This window comes from Hoplias malabaricus, chromosome 7 (assembly GCF_029633855.1).
Source record: "Hoplias malabaricus isolate fHopMal1 chromosome 7, fHopMal1.hap1, whole genome shotgun sequence".
In the NCBI taxonomy this organism is placed as follows: domain Eukaryota; kingdom Metazoa; phylum Chordata; class Actinopteri; order Characiformes; family Erythrinidae; genus Hoplias; species Hoplias malabaricus.
Genome location: NC_089806.1, coordinates 4157336 through 4177986, shown reverse-complemented (window position 1 = coordinate 4177986; position 20651 = coordinate 4157336). Strand labels below are relative to the sequence as shown.

At 55.6% G+C, this 20651-nt stretch overlaps 52 non-coding genes across 52 annotated transcripts; all 52 read left to right on the top strand.

Moving 5' to 3' along the window:
- Window positions 1–673: 673 nt before the first annotated feature.
- trnae-uuc (transfer RNA glutamic acid (anticodon UUC)) lies at window positions 674–745 on the top strand. The gene has a single exon. It is a non-coding gene; the product is annotated as a tRNA-Glu (tRNA).
- A 186-nt stretch (window positions 746–931) lies between these two features.
- trnar-acg (transfer RNA arginine (anticodon ACG)) lies at window positions 932–1004 on the top strand. Its single transcript has one exon. It is a non-coding gene; the product is annotated as a tRNA-Arg (tRNA).
- Window positions 1005–1176: 172 nt separating this feature from the next.
- On the top strand, window positions 1177–1249 carry trnam-cau (transfer RNA methionine (anticodon CAU)). The gene has a single exon. It is a non-coding gene; the product is annotated as a tRNA-Met (tRNA).
- Window positions 1250–1614: 365 nt separating this feature from the next.
- Window positions 1615–1686, top strand: trnah-gug (transfer RNA histidin (anticodon GUG)). The gene has a single exon. It is a non-coding gene; the product is annotated as a tRNA-His (tRNA).
- A 365-nt stretch (window positions 1687–2051) lies between these two features.
- trnae-uuc (transfer RNA glutamic acid (anticodon UUC)) lies at window positions 2052–2123 on the top strand. The gene has a single exon. It is a non-coding gene; the product is annotated as a tRNA-Glu (tRNA).
- A 186-nt stretch (window positions 2124–2309) lies between these two features.
- Window positions 2310–2382, top strand: trnar-acg (transfer RNA arginine (anticodon ACG)). Its single transcript has one exon. It is a non-coding gene; the product is annotated as a tRNA-Arg (tRNA).
- A 172-nt stretch (window positions 2383–2554) lies between these two features.
- trnam-cau (transfer RNA methionine (anticodon CAU)) lies at window positions 2555–2627 on the top strand. Its single transcript has one exon. It is a non-coding gene; the product is annotated as a tRNA-Met (tRNA).
- A 365-nt stretch (window positions 2628–2992) lies between these two features.
- Window positions 2993–3064, top strand: trnah-gug (transfer RNA histidin (anticodon GUG)). The gene has a single exon. It is a non-coding gene; the product is annotated as a tRNA-His (tRNA).
- Window positions 3065–3429: 365 nt separating this feature from the next.
- On the top strand, window positions 3430–3501 carry trnae-uuc (transfer RNA glutamic acid (anticodon UUC)). Its single transcript has one exon. It is a non-coding gene; the product is annotated as a tRNA-Glu (tRNA).
- A 186-nt stretch (window positions 3502–3687) lies between these two features.
- trnar-acg (transfer RNA arginine (anticodon ACG)) lies at window positions 3688–3760 on the top strand. Its single transcript has one exon. It is a non-coding gene; the product is annotated as a tRNA-Arg (tRNA).
- Window positions 3761–3932: 172 nt separating this feature from the next.
- trnam-cau (transfer RNA methionine (anticodon CAU)) lies at window positions 3933–4005 on the top strand. Its single transcript has one exon. It is a non-coding gene; the product is annotated as a tRNA-Met (tRNA).
- Window positions 4006–4370: 365 nt separating this feature from the next.
- trnah-gug (transfer RNA histidin (anticodon GUG)) lies at window positions 4371–4442 on the top strand. The gene has a single exon. It is a non-coding gene; the product is annotated as a tRNA-His (tRNA).
- A 365-nt stretch (window positions 4443–4807) lies between these two features.
- On the top strand, window positions 4808–4879 carry trnae-uuc (transfer RNA glutamic acid (anticodon UUC)). Its single transcript has one exon. It is a non-coding gene; the product is annotated as a tRNA-Glu (tRNA).
- A 186-nt stretch (window positions 4880–5065) lies between these two features.
- On the top strand, window positions 5066–5138 carry trnar-acg (transfer RNA arginine (anticodon ACG)). The gene has a single exon. It is a non-coding gene; the product is annotated as a tRNA-Arg (tRNA).
- Window positions 5139–5310: 172 nt separating this feature from the next.
- trnam-cau (transfer RNA methionine (anticodon CAU)) lies at window positions 5311–5383 on the top strand. The gene has a single exon. It is a non-coding gene; the product is annotated as a tRNA-Met (tRNA).
- A 365-nt stretch (window positions 5384–5748) lies between these two features.
- Window positions 5749–5820, top strand: trnah-gug (transfer RNA histidin (anticodon GUG)). Its single transcript has one exon. It is a non-coding gene; the product is annotated as a tRNA-His (tRNA).
- Window positions 5821–6185: 365 nt separating this feature from the next.
- On the top strand, window positions 6186–6257 carry trnae-uuc (transfer RNA glutamic acid (anticodon UUC)). Its single transcript has one exon. It is a non-coding gene; the product is annotated as a tRNA-Glu (tRNA).
- Window positions 6258–6443: 186 nt separating this feature from the next.
- On the top strand, window positions 6444–6516 carry trnar-acg (transfer RNA arginine (anticodon ACG)). Its single transcript has one exon. It is a non-coding gene; the product is annotated as a tRNA-Arg (tRNA).
- A 172-nt stretch (window positions 6517–6688) lies between these two features.
- Window positions 6689–6761, top strand: trnat-cgu (transfer RNA threonine (anticodon CGU)). Its single transcript has one exon. It is a non-coding gene; the product is annotated as a tRNA-Thr (tRNA).
- Window positions 6762–7563: 802 nt separating this feature from the next.
- On the top strand, window positions 7564–7635 carry trnae-uuc (transfer RNA glutamic acid (anticodon UUC)). Its single transcript has one exon. It is a non-coding gene; the product is annotated as a tRNA-Glu (tRNA).
- Window positions 7636–7821: 186 nt separating this feature from the next.
- Window positions 7822–7894, top strand: trnar-acg (transfer RNA arginine (anticodon ACG)). Its single transcript has one exon. It is a non-coding gene; the product is annotated as a tRNA-Arg (tRNA).
- A 172-nt stretch (window positions 7895–8066) lies between these two features.
- On the top strand, window positions 8067–8139 carry trnam-cau (transfer RNA methionine (anticodon CAU)). The gene has a single exon. It is a non-coding gene; the product is annotated as a tRNA-Met (tRNA).
- Window positions 8140–8504: 365 nt separating this feature from the next.
- On the top strand, window positions 8505–8576 carry trnah-gug (transfer RNA histidin (anticodon GUG)). Its single transcript has one exon. It is a non-coding gene; the product is annotated as a tRNA-His (tRNA).
- A 365-nt stretch (window positions 8577–8941) lies between these two features.
- Window positions 8942–9013, top strand: trnae-uuc (transfer RNA glutamic acid (anticodon UUC)). The gene has a single exon. It is a non-coding gene; the product is annotated as a tRNA-Glu (tRNA).
- Window positions 9014–9199: 186 nt separating this feature from the next.
- Window positions 9200–9272, top strand: trnar-acg (transfer RNA arginine (anticodon ACG)). Its single transcript has one exon. It is a non-coding gene; the product is annotated as a tRNA-Arg (tRNA).
- A 172-nt stretch (window positions 9273–9444) lies between these two features.
- trnam-cau (transfer RNA methionine (anticodon CAU)) lies at window positions 9445–9517 on the top strand. Its single transcript has one exon. It is a non-coding gene; the product is annotated as a tRNA-Met (tRNA).
- Window positions 9518–10319: 802 nt separating this feature from the next.
- Window positions 10320–10391, top strand: trnae-uuc (transfer RNA glutamic acid (anticodon UUC)). The gene has a single exon. It is a non-coding gene; the product is annotated as a tRNA-Glu (tRNA).
- A 186-nt stretch (window positions 10392–10577) lies between these two features.
- Window positions 10578–10650, top strand: trnar-acg (transfer RNA arginine (anticodon ACG)). The gene has a single exon. It is a non-coding gene; the product is annotated as a tRNA-Arg (tRNA).
- Window positions 10651–10822: 172 nt separating this feature from the next.
- trnam-cau (transfer RNA methionine (anticodon CAU)) lies at window positions 10823–10895 on the top strand. Its single transcript has one exon. It is a non-coding gene; the product is annotated as a tRNA-Met (tRNA).
- Window positions 10896–11697: 802 nt separating this feature from the next.
- trnae-uuc (transfer RNA glutamic acid (anticodon UUC)) lies at window positions 11698–11769 on the top strand. The gene has a single exon. It is a non-coding gene; the product is annotated as a tRNA-Glu (tRNA).
- Window positions 11770–11955: 186 nt separating this feature from the next.
- On the top strand, window positions 11956–12028 carry trnar-acg (transfer RNA arginine (anticodon ACG)). The gene has a single exon. It is a non-coding gene; the product is annotated as a tRNA-Arg (tRNA).
- Window positions 12029–12200: 172 nt separating this feature from the next.
- On the top strand, window positions 12201–12273 carry trnam-cau (transfer RNA methionine (anticodon CAU)). Its single transcript has one exon. It is a non-coding gene; the product is annotated as a tRNA-Met (tRNA).
- Window positions 12274–13075: 802 nt separating this feature from the next.
- Window positions 13076–13147, top strand: trnae-uuc (transfer RNA glutamic acid (anticodon UUC)). Its single transcript has one exon. It is a non-coding gene; the product is annotated as a tRNA-Glu (tRNA).
- Window positions 13148–13333: 186 nt separating this feature from the next.
- On the top strand, window positions 13334–13406 carry trnar-acg (transfer RNA arginine (anticodon ACG)). The gene has a single exon. It is a non-coding gene; the product is annotated as a tRNA-Arg (tRNA).
- Window positions 13407–13578: 172 nt separating this feature from the next.
- Window positions 13579–13651, top strand: trnam-cau (transfer RNA methionine (anticodon CAU)). The gene has a single exon. It is a non-coding gene; the product is annotated as a tRNA-Met (tRNA).
- An 802-nt stretch (window positions 13652–14453) lies between these two features.
- Window positions 14454–14525, top strand: trnae-uuc (transfer RNA glutamic acid (anticodon UUC)). Its single transcript has one exon. It is a non-coding gene; the product is annotated as a tRNA-Glu (tRNA).
- Window positions 14526–14711: 186 nt separating this feature from the next.
- On the top strand, window positions 14712–14784 carry trnar-acg (transfer RNA arginine (anticodon ACG)). Its single transcript has one exon. It is a non-coding gene; the product is annotated as a tRNA-Arg (tRNA).
- A 172-nt stretch (window positions 14785–14956) lies between these two features.
- On the top strand, window positions 14957–15029 carry trnam-cau (transfer RNA methionine (anticodon CAU)). Its single transcript has one exon. It is a non-coding gene; the product is annotated as a tRNA-Met (tRNA).
- A 365-nt stretch (window positions 15030–15394) lies between these two features.
- On the top strand, window positions 15395–15466 carry trnah-gug (transfer RNA histidin (anticodon GUG)). Its single transcript has one exon. It is a non-coding gene; the product is annotated as a tRNA-His (tRNA).
- Window positions 15467–15831: 365 nt separating this feature from the next.
- trnae-uuc (transfer RNA glutamic acid (anticodon UUC)) lies at window positions 15832–15903 on the top strand. The gene has a single exon. It is a non-coding gene; the product is annotated as a tRNA-Glu (tRNA).
- Window positions 15904–16089: 186 nt separating this feature from the next.
- Window positions 16090–16162, top strand: trnar-acg (transfer RNA arginine (anticodon ACG)). Its single transcript has one exon. It is a non-coding gene; the product is annotated as a tRNA-Arg (tRNA).
- A 172-nt stretch (window positions 16163–16334) lies between these two features.
- trnam-cau (transfer RNA methionine (anticodon CAU)) lies at window positions 16335–16407 on the top strand. The gene has a single exon. It is a non-coding gene; the product is annotated as a tRNA-Met (tRNA).
- A 365-nt stretch (window positions 16408–16772) lies between these two features.
- On the top strand, window positions 16773–16844 carry trnah-gug (transfer RNA histidin (anticodon GUG)). The gene has a single exon. It is a non-coding gene; the product is annotated as a tRNA-His (tRNA).
- A 365-nt stretch (window positions 16845–17209) lies between these two features.
- On the top strand, window positions 17210–17281 carry trnae-uuc (transfer RNA glutamic acid (anticodon UUC)). The gene has a single exon. It is a non-coding gene; the product is annotated as a tRNA-Glu (tRNA).
- Window positions 17282–17467: 186 nt separating this feature from the next.
- trnar-acg (transfer RNA arginine (anticodon ACG)) lies at window positions 17468–17540 on the top strand. Its single transcript has one exon. It is a non-coding gene; the product is annotated as a tRNA-Arg (tRNA).
- Window positions 17541–17712: 172 nt separating this feature from the next.
- On the top strand, window positions 17713–17785 carry trnam-cau (transfer RNA methionine (anticodon CAU)). The gene has a single exon. It is a non-coding gene; the product is annotated as a tRNA-Met (tRNA).
- An 802-nt stretch (window positions 17786–18587) lies between these two features.
- Window positions 18588–18659, top strand: trnae-uuc (transfer RNA glutamic acid (anticodon UUC)). The gene has a single exon. It is a non-coding gene; the product is annotated as a tRNA-Glu (tRNA).
- A 186-nt stretch (window positions 18660–18845) lies between these two features.
- On the top strand, window positions 18846–18918 carry trnar-acg (transfer RNA arginine (anticodon ACG)). The gene has a single exon. It is a non-coding gene; the product is annotated as a tRNA-Arg (tRNA).
- Window positions 18919–19090: 172 nt separating this feature from the next.
- On the top strand, window positions 19091–19163 carry trnam-cau (transfer RNA methionine (anticodon CAU)). Its single transcript has one exon. It is a non-coding gene; the product is annotated as a tRNA-Met (tRNA).
- Window positions 19164–19965: 802 nt separating this feature from the next.
- Window positions 19966–20037, top strand: trnae-uuc (transfer RNA glutamic acid (anticodon UUC)). The gene has a single exon. It is a non-coding gene; the product is annotated as a tRNA-Glu (tRNA).
- A 186-nt stretch (window positions 20038–20223) lies between these two features.
- Window positions 20224–20296, top strand: trnar-acg (transfer RNA arginine (anticodon ACG)). Its single transcript has one exon. It is a non-coding gene; the product is annotated as a tRNA-Arg (tRNA).
- A 172-nt stretch (window positions 20297–20468) lies between these two features.
- trnam-cau (transfer RNA methionine (anticodon CAU)) lies at window positions 20469–20541 on the top strand. Its single transcript has one exon. It is a non-coding gene; the product is annotated as a tRNA-Met (tRNA).
- Window positions 20542–20651: the final 110 nt, after the last annotated feature.

The following is a 20651-nucleotide window of genomic DNA, read 5'->3' as shown; positions in this document are numbered from 1 at the left end:
TGTTCTGATTTGGAATACGAGCCGCGGTGGCGGTAAATTCCCAGTGCCACGGAAGACTCGCGTCTTGGTAGATGGTTACGGCGCACCGTCATGGCTGCCGTTTGATGTGAAATGCCAAGTCCACAAAGGGGAAGGGAAGAGCGTTCTGTCTGTTTGCCAAGGAAATGCCTTCTTGTCAGCAGGGAAGCATTCCACCAAGGAAGGGAGGAGGCCGGGTGCGGCTTGAGCGGTGGCGCGCCGTGATCGTATAGTGGTTAGTACTCTGCGTTGTGACCTCAGCAACCCCGGTTCGAATCCGGGTCACGGCAGGCTTTCGCTGCGAGCGGGTAGTGCTCGCCTTCGGGACCACCAGCCGCTCCTTTGTGCGGCTGGCAGGCCTGGCCTTCATCCAAAGCCCTCTTGCAGACATAGAGTGGGCCAGCCAGCGCTGCAAATGGAAATGCACCTGTCTTATGGAGCGGAGAGCTCAAGGATGTTTTCTGTCCACGTGCAGGATTAGGACTCCTTGGACGCTGGGCCTGGCAAGAGGCACTCAAGCAGTTTTCGCATCCGCCTGTTCCATCAGGATGAAGGGTGCAAAGCTCCAGTTGGCCTCAGGAGGACAGCAGGGAGAGACGGGAGAAGAAGAAGGTAACAAATTGGTCATGGTGGCCAGCCGAGGGCAGTGCAAGCTTCCCATATGGTCTAGCGGTTAGGATTCCTGGTTTTCATCCAGGCGGCCCGGGTTCGACTCCCGGTATGGGAATGGACTTAAGCTTTGAGCGAAGTGTTTCGAGTCTGTACAGATGCGGGGTTGGTGCTTTTGCAGCGCGGCTTGGACGTCACGTACAGACAAAGTTTTAGGAGGCGCTCTGCTTCTCCCTCCCCAAGTGAGGCGTGGCCGTTGTCTCCCTTACGTAAAGCAAATGCCACGCGGAGAGACCAGAGCAAGGGGCCAGTGGCGCAATGGATAACGCGTCTGACTACGGATCAGAAGATTCTAGGTTCGACTCCTGGCTGGCTCGCACTTTTTGCTTTGTGCGTTTGGTGGTTGATAAGCACTTTAGCGCTTGTGAAGTCAGGGTGCAAAGAAAGTGTGGAACCTGTAAAGAACAGTCCTGAAATGCGGGCGTTGGCGAAAACCTGAGACAGGCAACTGACAACGGGCTGACTTTGGAGAATCTCAGCTCCTTGGTGGCCTCGTTAGCGCAGTAGGTAGCGCGTCAGTCTCATAATCTGAAGGTCGTGAGTTCGATCCTCACACGGGGCAGCGCCGTTTTTAAATACTAGTAGGGTGCCGTTCAGCTCACGCCATCTTTCCTTTTGCTGCTACGCGCCCCTTAAGCTAATCTCTAAACCACCCTGCCACCACGTGCAAATCATGAGTTCCCTGCACATCTGTTCTGATTTGGAATACGAGCCGCGGTGGCGGTAAATTCCCAGTGCCACGGAAGACTCGCGTCTTGGTAGATGGTTACGGCGCACCGTCATGGCTGCCGTTTGATGTGAAATGCCAAGTCCACAAAGGGGAAGGGAAGAGCGTTCTGTCTGTTTGCCAAGGAAATGCCTTCTTGTCAGCAGGGAAGCATTCCACCAAGGAAGGGAGGAGGCCGGGTGCGGCTTGAGCGGTGGCGCGCCGTGATCGTATAGTGGTTAGTACTCTGCGTTGTGGCCGCAGCAACCCCGGTTCGAATCCGGGTCACGGCAGGCTCTCGCTGCGAGCGGGTAGTGCTCGCCTTCGGGACCAGCAGCCGCTCTTTTGTGCGGCTGGCAGGCCTGGCCTTCATCCAAAGCCCTCTTGCAGACATAGAGTGGGCCAGCCAGCGCTGCAAATGGAAATGCACCTGTCTTATGGAGCGGAGAGCTCAAGGATGTTTTCTGTCCACGCGCAGGATTAGGACTCCTTGGACGCTGGGCCTGGCAAGAGGCACTCAAGCAGTTTTCGCATCCGCCTGTTCCATCAGGATGAAGGGTGCAAAGCTCCAGTTGGCCTCAGGAGGACAGCAGGGAGAGACGGGAGAAGAAGAAGGTAACAAATTGGTCATGGTGGCCAGCCGAGGGCAGTGCAAGCTTCCCATATGGTCTAGCGGTCAGGATTCCTGGTTTTCACCCAGGCGGCCCGGGTTCGACTCCCGGTATGGGAATGGACTTAAGCTTTGAGCGAAGTGTTCCGAGCCTGTACAGAAGCGGGGTTGGTGCTTTTGCAGCGCGGCTTGGACGTCACGTACAGACAAAGTTTTAGGAGGCGCTCTGCTTCTCCCTCCCCAAGTGAGGCGTGGCCGTTGTCTCCCTTACGTAAAGCAAATGCCACGCGGAGAGACCAGAGCAAGGGGCCAGTGGCGCAATGGATAACGCGTCTGACTACGGATCAGAAGATTCTAGGTTCGACTCCTGGCTGGCTCGCACTTTTTGCTTTGTGCGTTTGGTGGTTGATAAGCACTTTAGCGCTTGTGAAGTCAGGGTGCAAAGAAAGTGTGGAACCTGTAAAGAACAGTCCTGAAATGCGGGCGTTGGCGAAAACCTGAGACAGGCAACTGACAACGGGCTGACTTTGGAGAATCTCAGCTCCTTGGTGGCCTCGTTAGCGCAGTAGGTAGCGCGTCAGTCTCATAATCTGAAGGTCGTGAGTTCGATCCTCACACGGGGCAGCGCCGTTTTTAAATACTAGTAGGGTGCCGTTCAGCTCACGCCATCTTTCCTTTTGCTGCTACGCGCCCCTTAAGCTAATCTCTAAACCACCCTGCCACCACGTGCAAATCATGAGTTCCCTGCACATCTGTTCTGATTTGGAATACGAGCCGCGGTGGCGGTAAATTCCCAGTGCCACGGAAGACTCGCGTCTTGGTAGATGGTTACGGCGCACCGTCATGGCTGCCGTTTGATGTGAAATGCCAAGTCCACAAAGGGGAAGGGAAGAGCGTTCTGTCTGTTTGCCAAGGAAATGCCTTCTTGTCAGCAGGGAAGCATTCCACCAAGGAAGGGAGGAGGCCGGGTGCGGCTTGAGCGGTGGCGCGCCGTGATCGTATAGTGGATAGTACTCTGCGTTGTGGCCGCAGCAACCCCGGTTCGAATCCGGGTCACGGCAGGCTCTCGCTGCGAGCGGGTAGTGCTCGCCATCGGGACCAGCAGCCGCTCTTTTGTGCGGCTGGCAGGCCTGGCCTTCATCCAAAGCCCTCTTGCAGACATAGAGTGGGCCAGCCAGCCCTGCAAATGGAAATGCACCTGTCTTATGGAGCGGAGAGCTCAAGGATGTTTTCTGTCCACGCGCAGGATTAGGACTCCTTGGACGCTGGGCCTGGCAAGAGGCACTCAAGCAGTTTTCGCATCCACCTGTTCCATCAGGATGAAGGGTGCAAAGCTCCAGTTGGCCTCAGGAGGACAGCAGGGAGAGACGGGAGAAGAAGAAGGTAACAAATTGGTCATGGTGGCCAGCCGAGGGCAGTGCAAGCTTCCCATATGGTCTAGCGGTTAGGATTCCTGGTTTTCACCCAGGCGGCCCGGGTTCAACTCCCGGTATGGGAATGGACTTAAGCTTTGAGCGAAGTGTTCCGAGCCTGTACAGAAGCGGGGTTGGTGCTTTTGCAGCGCGGCTTGGACGTCACGTACAGACAAAGTTTTAGGAGGCGCTCTGCTTCTCCCTCCCCAAGTGAGGCGTGGCCGTTGTCTCCCTTACGTAAAGCAAATGCCACGCGGAGAGACCAGAGCAAGGGGCCAGTGGCGCAATGGATAATGCGTCTGACTACGGATCAGAAGATTCTAGGTTCGACTCCTGGCTGGCTCGCACTTTTTGCTTTGTGCGTTTGGTGGTTGATAAGCACTTTAGCGCTTGTGAAGTCAGGGTGCAAAGAAAGTGTGGAACCTGTAAAGAACAGTCCTGAAATGCGGGCGTTGGCGAAAACCTGAGACAGGCAACTGACAACGGGCTGACTTTGGAGAATCTCAGCTCCTTGGTGGCCTCGTTAGCGCAGTAGGTAGCGCGTCAGTCTCATAATCTGAAGGTCGTGAGTTCGATCCTCACACGGGGCAGTGCCGTTTTTAAATACTAGTAGGGTGCCGTTCAGCTCACGCCATCTTTCCTTTTGCTGCTACGCGCCCCTTAAGCTAATCTCTAAACCACCCTGCCACCACGTGCAAATCATGAGTTCCCTGCACATCTGTTCTGATTTGGAATACGAGCCGCGGTGGCGGTAAATTCCCAGTGCCACGGAAGACTCGCGTCTTGGTAGATGGTTACGGCGCACCGTCATGGCTGCCGTTTGATGTGAAATGCCAAGTCCACAAAGGGGAAGGGAAGAGCGTTCTGTCTGTTTGCCAAGGAAATGCCTTCTTGTCAGCAGGGAAGCATTCCACCAAGGAAGGGAGGAGGCCGGGTGCGGCTTGAGCGGTGGCGCGCCGTGATCGTATAGTGGATAGTACTCTGCGTTGTGGCCGCAGCAACCCCGGTTCGAATCCGGGTCACGGCAGGCTCTCGCTGCGAGCGGGTAGTGCTCGCCATCGGGACCAGCAGCCGCTCTTTTGTGCGGCTGGCAGGCCTGGCCTTCATCCAAAGCCCTCTTGCAGACATAGAGTGGGCCAGCCAGCCCTGCAAATGGAAATGCACCTGTCTTATGGAGCGGAGAGCTCAAGGATGTTTTCTGTCCACGCGCAGGATTAGGACTCCTTGGACGCTGGGCCTGGCAAGAGGCACTCAAGCAGTTTTCGCATCCGCCTGTTCCATCAGGATGAAGGGTGCAAAGCTCCAGTTGGCCTCAGGAGGACAGCAGGGAGAGACGGGAGAAGAAGAAGGTAACAAATTGGTCATGGTGGCCAGCCGAGGGCAGTGCAAGCTTCCCATATGGTCTAGCGGTTAGGATTCCTGGTTTTCACCCAGGCGGCCCGGGTTCGACTCCCGGTATGGGAATGGACTTAAGCTTTGAGCGAAGTGTTCCGAGCCTGTACAGAAGCGGGGTTGGTGCTTTTGCAGCGCGGCTTGGACGTCACGTACAGACAAAGTTTTAGGAGGCGCTCTGCTTCTCCCTCCCCAAGTGAGGCGTGGCCGTTGTCTCCCTTACGTAAAGCAAATGCCACGCGGAGAGACCAGAGCAAGGGGCCAGTGGCGCAATGGATAACGCGTCTGACTACGGATCAGAAGATTCTAGGTTCGACTCCTGGCTGGCTCGCACTTTTTGCTTTGTGCGTTTGGTGGTTGATAAGCACTTTAGCGCTTGTGAAGTCAGGGTGCAAAGAAAGTGTGGAACCTGTAAAGAACAGTCCTGAAATGCGGGCGTTGGCGAAAACCTGAGACAGGCAACTGACAACGGGCTGACTTTGGAGAATCTCAGCTCCTTGGTGGCCTCGTTAGCGCAGTAGGTAGCGCGTCAGTCTCATAATCTGAAGGTCGTGAGTTCGATCCTCACACGGGGCAGCGCCGTTTTTAAATACTAGTAGGGTGCCGTTCAGCTCACGCCATCTTTCCTTTTGCTGCTACGCGCCCCTTAAGCTAATCTCTAAACCACCCTGCCACCACGTGCAAATCATGAGTTCCCTGCACATCTGTTCTGATTTGGAATACGAGCCGCGGTGGCGGTAAATTCCCAGTGCCACGGAAGACTCGCGTCTTGGTAGATGGTTACGGCGCACCGTCATGGCTGCCGTTTGATGTGAAATGCCAAGTCCACAAAGGGGAAGGGAAGAGCGTTCTGTCTGTTTGCCAAGGAAATGCCTTCTTGTCAGCAGGGAAGCATTCCACCAAGGAAGGGAGGAGGCCGGGTGGGGCTTGAGCGGTGGCGCGCCGTGATCGTATAGTGGTTAGTACTCTGCGTTGTGGCCGCAGCAACCCCGGTTCGAATCCGGGTCACGGCAGGCTCTCGCTGCGAGCGGGTAGTGCTCGCCTTCGGGACCAGCAGCCGCTCTTTTGTGCGGCTGGCAGGCCTGGCCTTCATCCAAAGCCCTCTTGCAGACATAGAGTGGGCCAGCCAGCGCTGCAAATGGAAATGCACCTGTCTTATGGAGCGGAGAGCTCAAGGATGTTTTCTGTCCACGCGCAGGATTAGGACTCCTTGGACGCTGGGCCTGGCAAGAGGCACTCAAGCAGTTTTCGCATCCGCCTGTTCCATCAGGATGAAGGGTGCAAAGCTCCAGTTGGCCTCAGGAGGACAGCAGGGAGAGACGGGAGAAGAAGAAGGTAACAAATTGGTCATGGTGGCCAGCCGAGGGCAGTGCAAGCTTCCCATATGGTCTAGCGGTCAGGATTCCTGGTTTTCACCCAGGCGGCCCGGGTTCGACTCCCGGTATGGGAATGGACTTAAGCTTTGAGCGAAGTGTTCCGAGCCTGTACAGAAGCGGGGTTGGTGCTTTTGCAGCGCGGCTTGGACGTCACGTACAGACAAAGTTTTAGGAGGCGCTCTGCTTCTCCCTCCCCAAGTGAGGCGTGGCCGTTGTCTCCCTTACGTAAAGCAAATGCCACGCGGAGAGACCAGAGCAAGGGGCCAGTGGCGCAATGGATAACGCGTCTGACTACGGATCAGAAGATTCTAGGTTCGACTCCTGGCTGGCTCGCACTTTTTGCTTTGTGCGTTTGGTGGTTGATAAGCACTTTAGCGCTTGTGAAGTCAGGGTGCAAAGAAAGTGTGGAACCTGTAAAGAACAGTCCTGAAATGCGGGCGTTGGCGAAAACCTGAGACAGGCAACTGACAACGGGCTGACTTTGGAGAATCTCAGCTCCTTGGTGGCCTCGTTGGCGCAGTAGGTAGCGCGTCAGTCTCGTAATCTGAAGGTCGTGAGTTCGATCCTCACACGGTGCAGCGCAGTTTTTAAATACTAGTAGGGTGCCGTTCAGCTCACGCCATCTTTCCTTTTGCTGCTACGCGCCCCTTAAGCTAATCTCTAAACCACCCTGCCACCACGTGCAAATCATGAGTTCCCTGCACATCTGTTCTGATTTGGAATACGAGCCGCGGTGGCGGTAAATTCCCAGTGCCACGGAAGACTCGCGTCTTGGTAGATGGTTACGGCGCACCGTCATGGCTGCCGTTTGATGTGAAATGCCAAGTCCACAAAGGGGAAGGGAAGAGCGTTCTGTCTGTTTGCCAAGGAAATGCCTTCTTGTCAGCAGGGAAGCATTCCACCAAGGAAGGGAGGAGGCCGGGTGCGGCTTGAGCGGTGGCGCGCCGTGATCGTATAGTGGTTAGTACTCTGCGTTGTGACCTCAGCAACCCCGGTTCGAATCCGGGTCACGGCAGGCTTTCGCTGCGAGCGGGTAGTGCTCGCCTTCGGGACCACCAGCCGCTCCTTTGTGCGGCTGGCAGGCCTGGCCTTCATCCAAAGCCCTCTTGCAGACATAGAGTGGGCCAGCCAGCGCTGCAAATGGAAATGCACCTGTCTTATGGAGCGGAGAGCTCAAGGATGTTTTCTGTCCACGTGCAGGATTAGGACTCCTTGGACGCTGGGCCTGGCAAGAGGCACTCAAGCAGTTTTCGCATCCGCCTGTTCCATCAGGATGAAGGGTGCAAAGCTCCAGTTGGCCTCAGGAGGACAGCAGGGAGAGACGGGAGAAGAAGAAGGTAACAAATTGGTCATGGTGGCCAGCCGAGGGCAGTGCAAGCTTCCCATATGGTCTAGCGGTTAGGATTCCTGGTTTTCATCCAGGCGGCCCGGGTTCGACTCCCGGTATGGGAATGGACTTAAGCTTTGAGCGAAGTGTTTCGAGTCTGTACAGAAGCGGGGTTGGTGCTTTTGCAGCGCGGCTTGGACGTCACGTACAGACAAAGTTTTAGGAGGCGCTCTGCTTCTCCCTCCCCAAGTGAGGCGTGGCCGTTGTCTCCCTTACGTAAAGCAAATGCCACGCGGAGAGACCAGAGCAAGGGGCCAGTGGCGCAATGGATAACGCGTCTGACTACGGATCAGAAGATTCTAGGTTCGACTCCTGGCTGGCTCGCACTTTTTGCTTTGTGCGTTTGGTGGTTGATAAGCACTTTAGCGCTTGTGAAGTCAGGGTGCAAAGAAAGTGTGGAACCTGTAAAGAACAGTCCTGAAATGCGGGCGTTGGCGAAAACCTGAGACAGGCAACTGACAACGGGCTGACTTTGGAGAATCTCAGCTCCTTGGTGGCCTCGTTAGCGCAGTAGGTAGCGCGTCAGTCTCATAATCTGAAGGTCGTGAGTTCGATCCTCACACGGGGCAGCGCCGTTTTTAAATACTAGTAGGGTGCCGTTCAGCTCACGCCATCTTTCCTTTTGCTGCTACGCGCCCCTTAAGCTAATCTCTAAACCACCCTGCCACCACGTGCAAATCATGAGTTCCCTGCACATCTGTTCTGATTTGGAATACGAGCCGCGGTGGCGGTAAATTCCCAGTGCCACGGAAGACTCGCGTCTTGGTAGATGGTTACGGCGCACCGTCATGGCTGCCGTTTGATGTGAAATGCCAAGTCCACAAAGGGGAAGGGAAGAGCGTTCTGTCTGTTTGCCAAGGAAATGCCTTCTTGTCAGCAGGGAAGCATTCCACCAAGGAAGGGAGGAGGCCGGGTGGGGCTTGAGCGGTGGCGCGCCGTGATCGTATAGTGGTTAGTACTCTGCGTTGTGGCCGCAGCAACCCCGGTTCGAATCCGGGTCACGGCAGGCTCTCGCTGCGAGCGGGTAGTGCTCGCCTTCGGGACCAGCAGCCGCTCTTTTGTGCGGCTGGCAGGCCTGGCCTTCATCCAAAGCCCTCTTGCAGACATAGAGTGGGCCAGCCAGCGCTGCAAATGGAAATGCACCTGTCTTATGGAGCGGAGAGCTCAAGGATGTTTTCTGTCCACGCGCAGGATTAGGACTCCTTGGACGCTGGGCCTGGCAAGAGGCACTCAAGCAGTTTTCGCATCCGCCTGTTCCATCAGGATGAAGGGTGCAAAGCTCCAGTTGGCCTCAGGAGGACAGCAGGGAGAGACGGGAGAAGAAGAAGGTAACAAATTGGTCATGGTGGCCAGCCGAGGGCAGTGCAAGCTTCCCATATGGTCTAGCGGTCAGGATTCCTGGTTTTCACCCAGGCGGCCCGGGTTCGACTCCCGGTATGGGAATGGACTTAAGCTTTGAGCGAAGTGTTCCGAGCCTGTACAGAAGCGGGGTTGGTGCTTTTGCAGCGCGGCTTGGACGTCACGTACAGACAAAGTTTTAGGAGGCGCTCTGCTTCTCCCTCCCCAAGTGAGGCGTGGCCGTTGTCTCCCTTACGTAAAGCAAATGCCACGCGGAGAGACCAGAGCAAGGGGCCAGTGGCGCAATGGATAACGCGTCTGACTACGGATCAGAAGATTCTAGGTTCGACTCCTGGCTGGCTCGCACTTTTTGCTTTGTGCGTTTGGTGGTTGATAAGCACTTTAGCGCTTGTGAAGTCAGGGTGCAAAGAAAGTGTGGAACCTGTAAAGAACAGTCCTGAAATGCGGGCGTTGGCGAAAACCTGAGACAGGCAACTGACAACGGGCTGACTTTGGAGAATCTCAGCTCCTTGGTGGCCTCGTTGGCGCAGTAGGTAGCGCGTCAGTCTCATAATCTGAAGGTCGTGAGTTCGATCCTCACACGGTGCAGCGCAGTTTTTAAATACTAGTAGGGTGCCGTTCAGCTCACGCCATCTTTCCTTTTGCTGCTACGCGCCCCTTAAGCTAATCTCTAAACCACCCTGCCACCACGTGCAAATCATGAGTTCCCTGCACATCTGTTCTGATTTGGAATACGAGCCGCGGTGGCGGTAAATTCCCAGTGCCACGGAAGACTCGCGTCTTGGTAGATGGTTACGGCGCACCGTCATGGCTGCCGTTTGATGTGAAATGCCAAGTCCACAAAGGGGAAGGGAAGAGCGTTCTGTCTGTTTGCCAAGGAAATGCCTTCTTGTCAGCAGGGAAGCATTCCACCAAGGAAGGGAGGAGGCCGGGTGCGGCTTGAGCGGTGGCGCGCCGTGATCGTATAGTGGTTAGTACTCTGCGTTGTGACCTCAGCAACCCCGGTTCGAATCCGGGTCACGGCAGGCTTTCGCTGCGAGCGGGTAGTGCTCGCCTTCGGGACCACCAGCCGCTCCTTTGTGCGGCTGGCAGGCCTGGCCTTCATCCAAAGCCCTCTTGCAGACATAGAGTGGGCCAGCCAGCGCTGCAAATGGAAATGCACCTGTCTTATGGAGCGGAGAGCTCAAGGATGTTTTCTGTCCACGTGCAGGATTAGGACTCCTTGGACGCTGGGCCTGGCAAGAGGCACTCAAGCAGTTTTCGCATCCGCCTGTTCCATCAGGATGAAGGGTGCAAAGCTCCAGTTGGCCTCAGGAGGACAGCAGGGAGAGACGGGAGAAGAAGAAGGTAACAAATTGGTCATGGTGGCCAGCCGAGGGCAGTGCAAGCTTCCCATATGGTCTAGCGGTTAGGATTCCTGGTTTTCATCCAGGCGGCCCGGGTTCGACTCCCGGTATGGGAATGGACTTAAGCTTTGAGCGAAGTGTTTCGAGTCTGTACAGAAGCGGGGTTGGTGCTTTTGCAGCGCGGCTTGGACGTCACGTACAGACAAAGTTTTAGGAGGCGCTCTGCTTCTCCCTCCCCAAGTGAGGCGTGGCCGTTGTCTCCCTTACGTAAAGCAAATGCCACGCGGAGAGACCAGAGCAAGGGGCCAGTGGCGCAATGGATAACGCGTCTGACTACGGATCAGAAGATTCTAGGTTCGACTCCTGGCTGGCTCGCACTTTTTGCTTTGTGCGTTTGGTGGTTGATAAGCACTTTAGCGCTTGTGAAGTCAGGGTGCAAAGAAAGTGTGGAACCTGTAAAGAACAGTCCTGAAATGCGGGCGTTGGCGAAAACCTGAGACAGGCAACTGACAACGGGCTGACTTTGGAGAATCTCAGCTCCTTGGTGGCCTCGTTAGCGCAGTAGGTAGCGCGTCAGTCTCATAATCTGAAGGTCGTGAGTTCGAACCTCACACGGGGCAGCGCCGTTTTTAAATACTAGTAGGGTGCCGTTCAGCTCACGCCATCTTTCCTTTTGCTGCTACGCGCCCCTTAAGCTAATCTCTAAACCACCCTGCCACCACGTGCAAATCATGAGTTCCCTGCACATCTGTTCTGATTTGGAATACGAGCCGCGGTGGCGGTAAATTCCCAGTGCCACGGAAGACTCGCGTCTTGGTAGATGGTTACGGCGCACCGTCATGGCTGCCGTTTGATGTGAAATGCCAAGTCCACAAAGGGGAAGGGAAGAGCGTTCTGTCTGTTTGCCAAGGAAATGCCTTCTTGTCAGCAGGGAAGCATTCCACCAAGGAAGGGAGGAGGCCGGGTGCGGCTTGAGCGGTGGCGCGCCGTGATCGTATAGTGGTTAGTACTCTGCGTTGTGACCTCAGCAACCCCGGTTCGAATCCGGGTCACGGCAGGCTTTCGCTGCGAGCGGGTAGTGCTCGCCTTCGGGACCACCAGCCGCTCCTTTGTGCGGCTGGCAGGCCTGGCCTTCATCCAAAGCCCTCTTGCAGACATAGAGTGGGCCAGCCAGCGCTGCAAATGGAAATGCACCTGTCTTATGGAGCGGAGAGCTCAAGGATGTTTTCTGTCCACGTGCAGGATTAGGACTCCTTGGACGCTGGGCCTGGCAAGAGGCACTCAAGCAGTTTTCGCATCCGCCTGTTCCATCAGGATGAAGGGTGCAAAGCTCCAGTTGGCCTCAGGAGGACAGCAGGGAGAGACGGGAGAAGAAGAAGGTAACAAATTGGTCATGGTGGCCAGCCGAGGGCAGTGCAAGCTTCCCATATGGTCTAGCGGTTAGGATTCCTGGTTTTCATCCAGGCGGCCCGGGTTCGACTCCCGGTATGGGAATGGACTTAAGCTTTGAGCGAAGTGTTTCGAGTCTGTACAGAAGCGGGGTTGGTGCTTTTGCAGCGCGGCTTGGACGTCACGTACAGACAAAGTTTTAGGAGGCGCTCTGCTTCTCCCTCCCCAAGTGAGGCGTGGCCGTTGTCTCCCTTACGTAAAGCAAATGCCACGCGGAGAGACCAGAGCAAGGGGCCAGTGGCGCAATGGATAACGCGTCTGACTACGGATCAGAAGATTCTAGGTTCGACTCCTGGCTGGCTCGCACTTTTTGCTTTGTGCGTTTGGTGGTTGATAAGCACTTTAGCGCTTGTGAAGTCAGGGTGCAAAGAAAGTGTGGAACCTGTAAAGAACAGTCCTGAAATGCGGGCGTTGGCGAAAACCTGAGACAGGCAACTGACAACGGGCTGACTTTGGAGAATCTCAGCTCCTTGGTGGCCTCGTTGGCGCAGTAGGTAGCGCGTCAGTCTCATAATCTGAAGGTCGTGAGTTCGATCCTCACACGGTGCAGCGCAGTTTTTAAATACTAGTAGGGTGCCGTTCAGCTCACGCCATCTTTCCTTTTGCTGCTACGCGCCCCTTAAGCTAATCTCTAAACCACCCTGCCACCACGTGCAAATCATGAGTTCCCTGCACATCTGTTCTGATTTGGAATACGAGCCGCGGTGGCGGTAAATTCCCAGTGCCACGGAAGACTCGCGTCTTGGTAGATGGTTACGGCGCACCGTCATGGCTGCCGTTTGATGTGAAATGCCAAGTCCACAAAGGGGAAGGGAAGAGCGTTCTGTCTGTTTGCCAAGGAAATGCCTTCTTGTCAGCAGGGAAGCATTCCACCAAGGAAGGGAGGAGGCCGGGTGCGGCTTGAGCGGTGGCGCGCCGTGATCGTATAGTGGTTAGTACTCTGCGTTGTGACCTCAGCAACCCCGGTTCGAATCCGGGTCACGGCAGGCTTTCGCTGCGAGCGGGTAGTGCTCGCCTTCGGGACCACCAGCCGCTCCTTTGTGCGGCTGGCAGGCCTGGCCTTCATCCAAAGCCCTCTTGCAGACATAGAGTGGGCCAGCCAGCGCTGCAAATGGAAATGCACCTGTCTTATGGAGCGGAGAGCTCAAGGATGTTTTCTGTCCACGTGCAGGATTAGGACTCCTTGGACGCTGGGCCTGGCAAGAGGCACTCAAGCAGTTTTCGCATCCGCCTGTTCCATCAGGATGAAGGGTGCAAAGCTCCAGTTGGCCTCAGGAGGACAGCAGGGAGAGACGGGAGAAGAAGAAGGTAACAAATTGGTCATGGTGGCCAGCCGAGGGCAGTGCAAGCTTCCCATATGGTCTAGCGGTTAGGATTCCTGGTTTTCATCCAGGCGGCCCGGGTTCGACTCCCGGTATGGGAATGGACTTAAGCTTTGAGCGAAGTGTTTCGAGTCTGTACAGAAGCGGGGTTGGTGCTTTTGCAGCGCGGCTTGGACGTCACGTACAGACAAAGTTTTAGGAGGCGCTCTGCTTCTCCCTCCCCAAGTGAGGCGTGGCCGTTGTCTCCCTTACGTAAAGCAAATGCCACGCGGAGAGACCAGAGCAAGGGGCCAGTGGCGCAATGGATAACGCGTCTGACTACGGATCAGAAGATTCTAGGTTCGACTCCTGGCTGGCTCGCACTTTTTGCTTTGTGCGTTTGGTGGTTGATAAGCACTTTAGCGCTTGTGAAGTCAGGGTGCAAAGAAAGTGTGGAACCTGTAAAGAACAGTCCTGAAATGCGGGCGTTGGCGAAAACCTGAGACAGGCAACTGACAACGGGCTGACTTTGGAGAATCTCAGCTCCTTGGTGGCCTCGTTAGCGCAGTAGGTAGCGCGTCAGTCTCATAATCTGAAGGTCGTGAGTTCGAACCTCACACGGGGCAGCGCCGTTTTTAAATACTAGTAGGGTGCCGTTCAGCTCACGCCATCTTTCCTTTTGCTGCTACGCGCCCCTTAAGCTAATCTCTAAACCACCCTGCCACCACGTGCAAATCATGAGTTCCCTGCACATCTGTTCTGATTTGGAATACGAGCCGCGGTGGCGGTAAATTCCCAGTGCCACGGAAGACTCGCGTCTTGGTAGATGGTTACGGCGCACCGTCATGGCTGCCGTTTGATGTGAAATGCCAAGTCCACAAAGGGGAAGGGAAGAGCGTTCTGTCTGTTTGCCAAGGAAATGCCTTCTTGTCAGCAGGGAAGCATTCCACCAAGGAAGGGAGGAGGCCGGGTGCGGCTTGAGCGGTGGCGCGCCGTGATCGTATAGTGGTTAGTACTCTGCGTTGTGACCTCAGCAACCCCGGTTCGAATCCGGGTCACGGCAGGCTTTCGCTGCGAGCGGGTAGTGCTCGCCTTCGGGACCACCAGCCGCTCCTTTGTGCGGCTGGCAGGCCTGGCCTTCATCCAAAGCCCTCTTGCAGACATAGAGTGGGCCAGCCAGCGCTGCAAATGGAAATGCACCTGTCTTATGGAGCGGAGAGCTCAAGGATGTTTTCTGTCCACGTGCAGGATTAGGACTCCTTGGACGCTGGGCCTGGCAAGAGGCACTCAAGCAGTTTTCGCATCCGCCTGTTCCATCAGGATGAAGGGTGCAAAGCTCCAGTTGGCCTCAGGAGGACAGCAGGGAGAGACGGGAGAAGAAGAAGGTAACAAATTGGTCATGGTGGCCAGCCGAGGGCAGTGCAAGCTTCCCATATGGTCTAGCGGTTAGGATTCCTGGTTTTCATCCAGGCGGCCCGGGTTCGACTCCCGGTATGGGAATGGACTTAAGCTTTGAGCGAAGTGTTTCGAGTCTGTACAGAAGCGGGGTTGGTGCTTTTGCAGCGCGGCTTGGACGTCACGTACAGACAAAGTTTTAGGAGGCGCTCTGCTTCTCCCTCCCCAAGTGAGGCGTGGCCGTTGTCTCCCTTACGTAAAGCAAATGCCACGCGGAGAGACCAGAGCAAGGGGCCAGTGGCGCAATGGATAACGCGTCTGACTACGGATCAGAAGATTCTAGGTTCGACTCCTGGCTGGCTCGCACTTTTTGCTTTGTGCGTTTGGTGGTTGATAAGCACTTTAGCGCTTGTGAAGTCAGGGTGCAAAGAAAGTGTGGAACCTGTAAAGAACAGTCCTGAAATGCGGGCGTTGGCGAAAACCTGAGACAGGCAACTGACAACGGGCTGACTTTGGAGAATCTCAGCTCCTTGGTGGCCTCGTTAGCGCAGTAGGTAGCGCGTCAGTCTCATAATCTGAAGGTCGTGAGTTCGAACCTCACACGGGGCAGCGCCGTTTTTAAATACTAGTAGGGTGCCGTTCAGCTCACGCCATCTTTCCTTTTGCTGCTACGCGCCCCTTAAGCTAATCTCTAAACCACCCTGCCACCACGTGCAAATCATGAGTTCCCTGCACATCTGTTCTGATTTGGAATACGAGCCGCGGTGGCGGTAAATTCCCAGTGCCACGGAAGACTCGCGTCTTGGTAGATGGTTACGGCGCACCGTCATGGCTGCCGTTTGATGTGAAATGCCAAGTCCACAAAGGGGAAGGGAAGAGCGTTCTGTCTGTTTGCCAAGGAAATGCCTTCTTGTCAGCAGGGAAGCATTCCACCAAGGAAGGGAGGAGGCCGGGTGCGGCTTGAGCGGTGGCGCGCCGTGATCGTATAGTGGTTAGTACTCTGCGTTGTGGCCGCAGCAACCCCGGTTCGAATCCGGGTCACGGCAGGCTCTCGCTGCGAGCGGGTAGTGCTCGCCTTCGGGACCAGCAGCAGCTCTTTTGTGCGGCTGGCAGGCCTGGCCTTCATCCAAAGCCCTCTTGCAGACATAGAGTGGGCCAGCCAGCGCTGCAAATGGAAATGCACCTGTCTTATGGAGCGGAGAGCTCAAGGATGTTTTCTGTCCACGCGCAGGATTAGGACTCCTTGGACGCTGGGCCTGGCAAGAGGCACTCAAGCAGTTTTCGCATCCGCCTGTTCCATCAGGATGAAGGGTGCAAAGCTCCAGTTGGCCTCAGGAGGACAGCAGGGAGAGACGGGAGAAGAAGAAGGTAACAAATTGGTCATGGTGGCCAGCCGAGGGCAGTGCAAGCTTCCCATATGGTCTAGCGGTTAGGATTCCTGGTTTTCATCCAGGCGGCCCGGGTTCGACTCCCGTTATGGGAATGGACTTAAGCTTTGAGCGAAGTGTTCCGAGCCTGTACAGAAGCGGGGTTGGTGCTTTTGCAGCGCGGCTTGGACGTCACGTACAGACAAAGTTTTAGGAGGCGCTCTGCTTCTCCCTCCCCAAGTGAGGCGTGGCCGTTGTCTCCCTTACGTAAAGCAAATGCCACGCGGAGAGACCAGAGCAAGGGGCCAGTGGCGCAATGGATAACGCGTCTGACTACGGATCAGAAGATTCTAGGTTCGACTCCTGGCTGGCTCGCACTTTTTGCTTTGTGCGTTTGGTGGTTGATAAGCACTTTAGCGCTTGTGAAGTCAGGGTGCAAAGAAAGTGTGGAACCTGTAAAGAACAGTCCTGAAATGCGGGCGTTGGCGAAAACCTGAGACAGGCAACTGACAACGGGCTGACTTTGGAGAATCTCAGCTCCTTGGTGGCCTCGTTAGCGCAGTAGGTAGCGCGTCAGTCTCATAATCTGAAGGTCGTGAGTTCGATCCTCACACGGGGCAGCGCCGTTTTTAAATACTAGTAGGGTGCCGTTCAGCTCACGCCATCTTTCCTTTTGCTGCTACGCGCCCCTTAAGCTAATCTCTAAACCACCCTGCCACCACGTGCAAATCATGAGTTCCCTGCACATCTGTTCTGATTTGGAATACGAGCCGCGGTGGCGGTAAATTCCCAGTGCCACGGAAGACTCGCGTCTTGGTAGATGGTTACGGCGCACCGTCATGGCTGCCGTTTGATGTGAAATGCCAAGTCCGCAAAGGGGAAGGGAACAGCGTTCTGTCTGTTTGCCAAGGAAATGCCTTCTTGTCAGCAGGGAAGCATTCCACCAAGGAAGGGAGGAGGCCGGGTGCGGCTTGAGCGGTGGCGTGCCGTGATCGTATAGTGGTTAGTACTCTGCGTTGTGGCCGCAGCAACCCCGGTTTGAATCCGGGTCACGGCAGGCTCTCCCTGCGAGCGGGTAGTGCTCGCCTTCGGGACCAGCAGCCGCTCTTTTGTGCGGCTGGCAGGCCTGGCCTTCATCCAAAGCCCTCTTGCAGACATAGAGTGGGCCAGCCAGCGCTGCAAATGGAAATGCACCTGTCTTATGGAGCGGAGAGCTCAAGGATGTTTTCTGTCCACGCGCAGGATTAGGACTCCTTGGACGCTGGGCCTGGCAAGAGGCACTCAAGCAGTTTTCGCATCCGCCTGTTCCATCAGGATGAAGGGTGCAAAGCTCCAGTTGGCCTCAGGAGGACAGCAGGGAGAGACGGGAGAAGAAGAAGGTAACAAATTGGTCATGGTGGCCAGCCGAGGGCAGTGCAAGCTTCCCATATGGTCTAGCGGTCAGGATTCCTGGTTTTCACCCAGGCGGCCCGGGTTCGACTCCCGGTATGGGAATGGACTTAAGCTTTGAGCGAAGTGTTCCGAGCCTGTACAGAAGCAGGGTTGGTGCTTTTGCAGCGCGGCTTGGACGTCACGTACAGACAAAGTTTTAGGAGGCGCTCTGCTTCTCCCTCCCCAAGTGAGGCGTGGCCGTTGTCTCCCTTACGTAAAGCAAATGCCACGCGGAGAGACCTCAGCAAGGGGCCAGTGGCGCAATGGATAACGCGTCTGACTACGGATCAGAAGATTCTAGGTTCGACTCCTGGCTGGCTCGCACTTTTTGCTTTGTGCGTTTGGTGGTTGATAAGCACTTTAGCGCTTGTGAAGTCAGGGTGCAAAGAAAGTGTGGAACCTGTAAAGAACAGTCCTGAAATGCGGGCGTTGGCGAAAACCTGAGACAGGCAACTGACAACGGGCTGACTTTGGAGAATCTCAGCTCCTTGGTGGCCTCGTTAGCGCAGTAGGTAGCGCGTCAGTCTCATAATCTGAAGGTCGTGAGTTCGATCCTCACACGGGGCAGCGCCGTTTTTAAATACTAGTAGGGTGCCGTTCAGCTCACGCCATCTTTCCTTTTGCTGCTACGCGCCCCTTAAGCTAATCTCTAAACCACCCTGCCACCACGTGCAAATCATGAGTTCCCTGCACATCTGTTCTGATTTGGAATACGAGCCGCGGTGGCGGTAAATTCCCAGTGCCACGGAAGACTCGCGTCTTGGTAGATGGTTACGGCGCACCGTCATGGCTGCCGTTTGATGTGAAATGCCAAGTCCACAAAGGGGAAGGGAAGAGCGTTCTGTCTGTTTGCCAAGGAAATGCCTTCTTGTCAGCAGGGAAGCATTCCACCAAGGAAGGGAGGAGGCCGGGTGTGGCTTGAGCGGTGGCGCGCCGTGATCGTATAGTGGTTAGTACTCTGCGTTGTGACCTCAGCAACCCCGGTTCGAATCCGGGTCACGGCAGGCTTTCGCTGCGAGCGGGTAGTGCTCGCCTTCGGGACCACCAGCCGCTCCTTTGTGCGGCTGGCAGGCCTGGCCTTCATCCAAAGCCCTCTTGCAGACATAGAGTGGGCCAGCCAGCGCTGCAAATGGAAATGCACCTGTCTTATGGAGCGGAGAGCTCAAGGATGTTTTCTGTCCACGTGCAGGATTAGGACTCCTTGGACGCTGGGCCTGGCAAGAGGCACTCAAGCAGTTTTCGCATCCGCCTGTTCCATCAGGATGAAGGGTGCAAAGCTCCAGTTGGCCTCAGGAGGACAGCAGGGAGAGACGGGAGAAGAAGAAGGTAACAAATTGGTCATGGTGGCCAGCCGAGGGCAGTGCAAGCTTCCCATATGGTCTAGCGGTTAGGATTCCTGGTTTTCATCCAGGCGGCCCGGGTTCGACTCCCGGTATGGGAATGGACTTAAGCTTTGAGCGAAGTGTTTCGAGTCTGTACAGAAGCGGGGTTGGTGCTTTTGCAGCGCGGCTTGGACGTCACGTACAGACAAAGTTTTAGGAGGCGCTCTGCTTCTCCCTCCCCAAGTGAGGCGTGGCCGTTGTCTCCCTTACGTAAAGCAAATGCCACGCGGAGAGACCAGAGCAAGGGGCCAGTGGCGCAATGGATAACGCGTCTGACTACGGATCAGAAGATTCTAGGTTCGACTCCTGGCTGGCTCGCACTTTTTGCTTTGTGCGTTTGGTGGTTGATAAGCACTTTAGCGCTTGTGAAGTCAGGGTGCAAAGAAAGTGTGGAACCTGTAAAGAACAGTCCTGAAATGCGGGCGTTGGCGAAAACCTGAGACAGGCAACTGACAACGGGCTGACTTTGGAGAATCTCAGCTCCTTGGTGGCCTCGTTAGCGCAGTAGGTAGCGCGTCAGTCTCATAATCTGAAGGTCGTGAGTTCGATCCTCACACGGGGCAGCGCCGTTTTTAAATACTAGTAGGGTGCCGTTCAGCTCACGCCATCTTTCCTTTTGCTGCTACGCGCCCCTTAAGCTAATCTCTAAACCACCCTGCCACCACGTGCAAATCATGAGTTCCCTGCACATCTGTTCTGATTTGGAATACGAGCCGCGGTGGCGGTAAATTCCCAGTGCCACGGAAGACTCGCGTCTTGGTAGATGGTTACGGCGCACCGTCATGGCTGCCGTTTGATGTGAAATGCCAAGTCCACAAAGGGGAAGGGAAGAGCGTTCTGTCTGTTTGCCAAGGAAATGCCTTCTTGTCAGCAGGGAAGCATTCCACCAAGGAAGGGAGGAGGCCGGGTGGGGCTTGAGCGGTGGCGCGCCGTGATCGTATAGTGGTTAGTACTCTGCGTTGTGGCCGCAGCAACCCCGGTTCGAATCCGGGTCACAGCAGGCTCTCGCTGCGAGCGGGTAGTGCTCGCCTTCGGGACCAGCAGCCGCTCTTTTGTGCGGCTGGCAGGCCTGGCCTTCATCCAAAGCCCTCTTGCAGACATAGAGTGGGCCAGCCAGCGCTGCAAATGGAAATGCACCTGTCTTATGGAGCGGAGAGCTCAAGGATGTTTTCTGTCCACGCGCAGGATTAGGACTCCTTGGACGCTGGGCCTGGCAAGAGGCACTCAAGCAGTTTTCGCATCCGCCTGTTCCATCAGGATGAAGGGTGCAAAGCTCCAGTTGGCCTCAGGAGGACAGCAGGGAGAGACGGGAGAAGAAGAAGGTAACAAATTGGTCATGGTGGCCAGCCGAGGGCAGTGCAAGCTTCCCATATGGTCTAGCGGTCAGGATTCCTGGTTTTCACCCAGGCGGCCCGGGTTCGACTCCCGGTATGGGAATGGACTTAAGCTTTGAGCGAAGTGTTCCGAGCCTGTACAGAAGCGGGGTTGGTGCTTTTGCAGCGCGGCTTGGACGTCACGTACAGACAAAGTTTTAGGAGGCGCTCTGCTTCTCCCTCCCCAAGTGAGGCGTGGCCGTTGTCTCCCTTACGTAAAGCAAATGCCACGCGGAGAGACCAGAGCAAGGGGCCAGTGGCGCAATGGATAACGCGTCTGACTACGGATCAGAAGATTCTAGGTTCGACTCCTGGCTGGCTCGCACTTTTTGCTTTGTGCGTTTGGTGGTTGATAAGCACTTTAGCGCTTGTGAAGTCAGGGTGCAAAGAAAGTGTGGAACCTGTAAAGAACAGTCCTGAAATGCGGGCGTTGGCGAAAACCTGAGACAGGCAACTGACAACGGGCTGACTTTGGAGAATCTCAGCTCCTTGGTGGCCTCGTTGGCGCAGTAGGTAGCGCGTCAGTCTCATAATCTGAAGGTCGTGAGTTCGATCCTCACACGGTGCAGCGCAGTTTTTAAATACTAGTAGGGTGCCGTTCAGCTCACGCCATCTTTCCTTTTGCTGCTACGCGCCCCTTAAGCTAATCTCTAAACCACCCTGCCACCACGTGCAAAT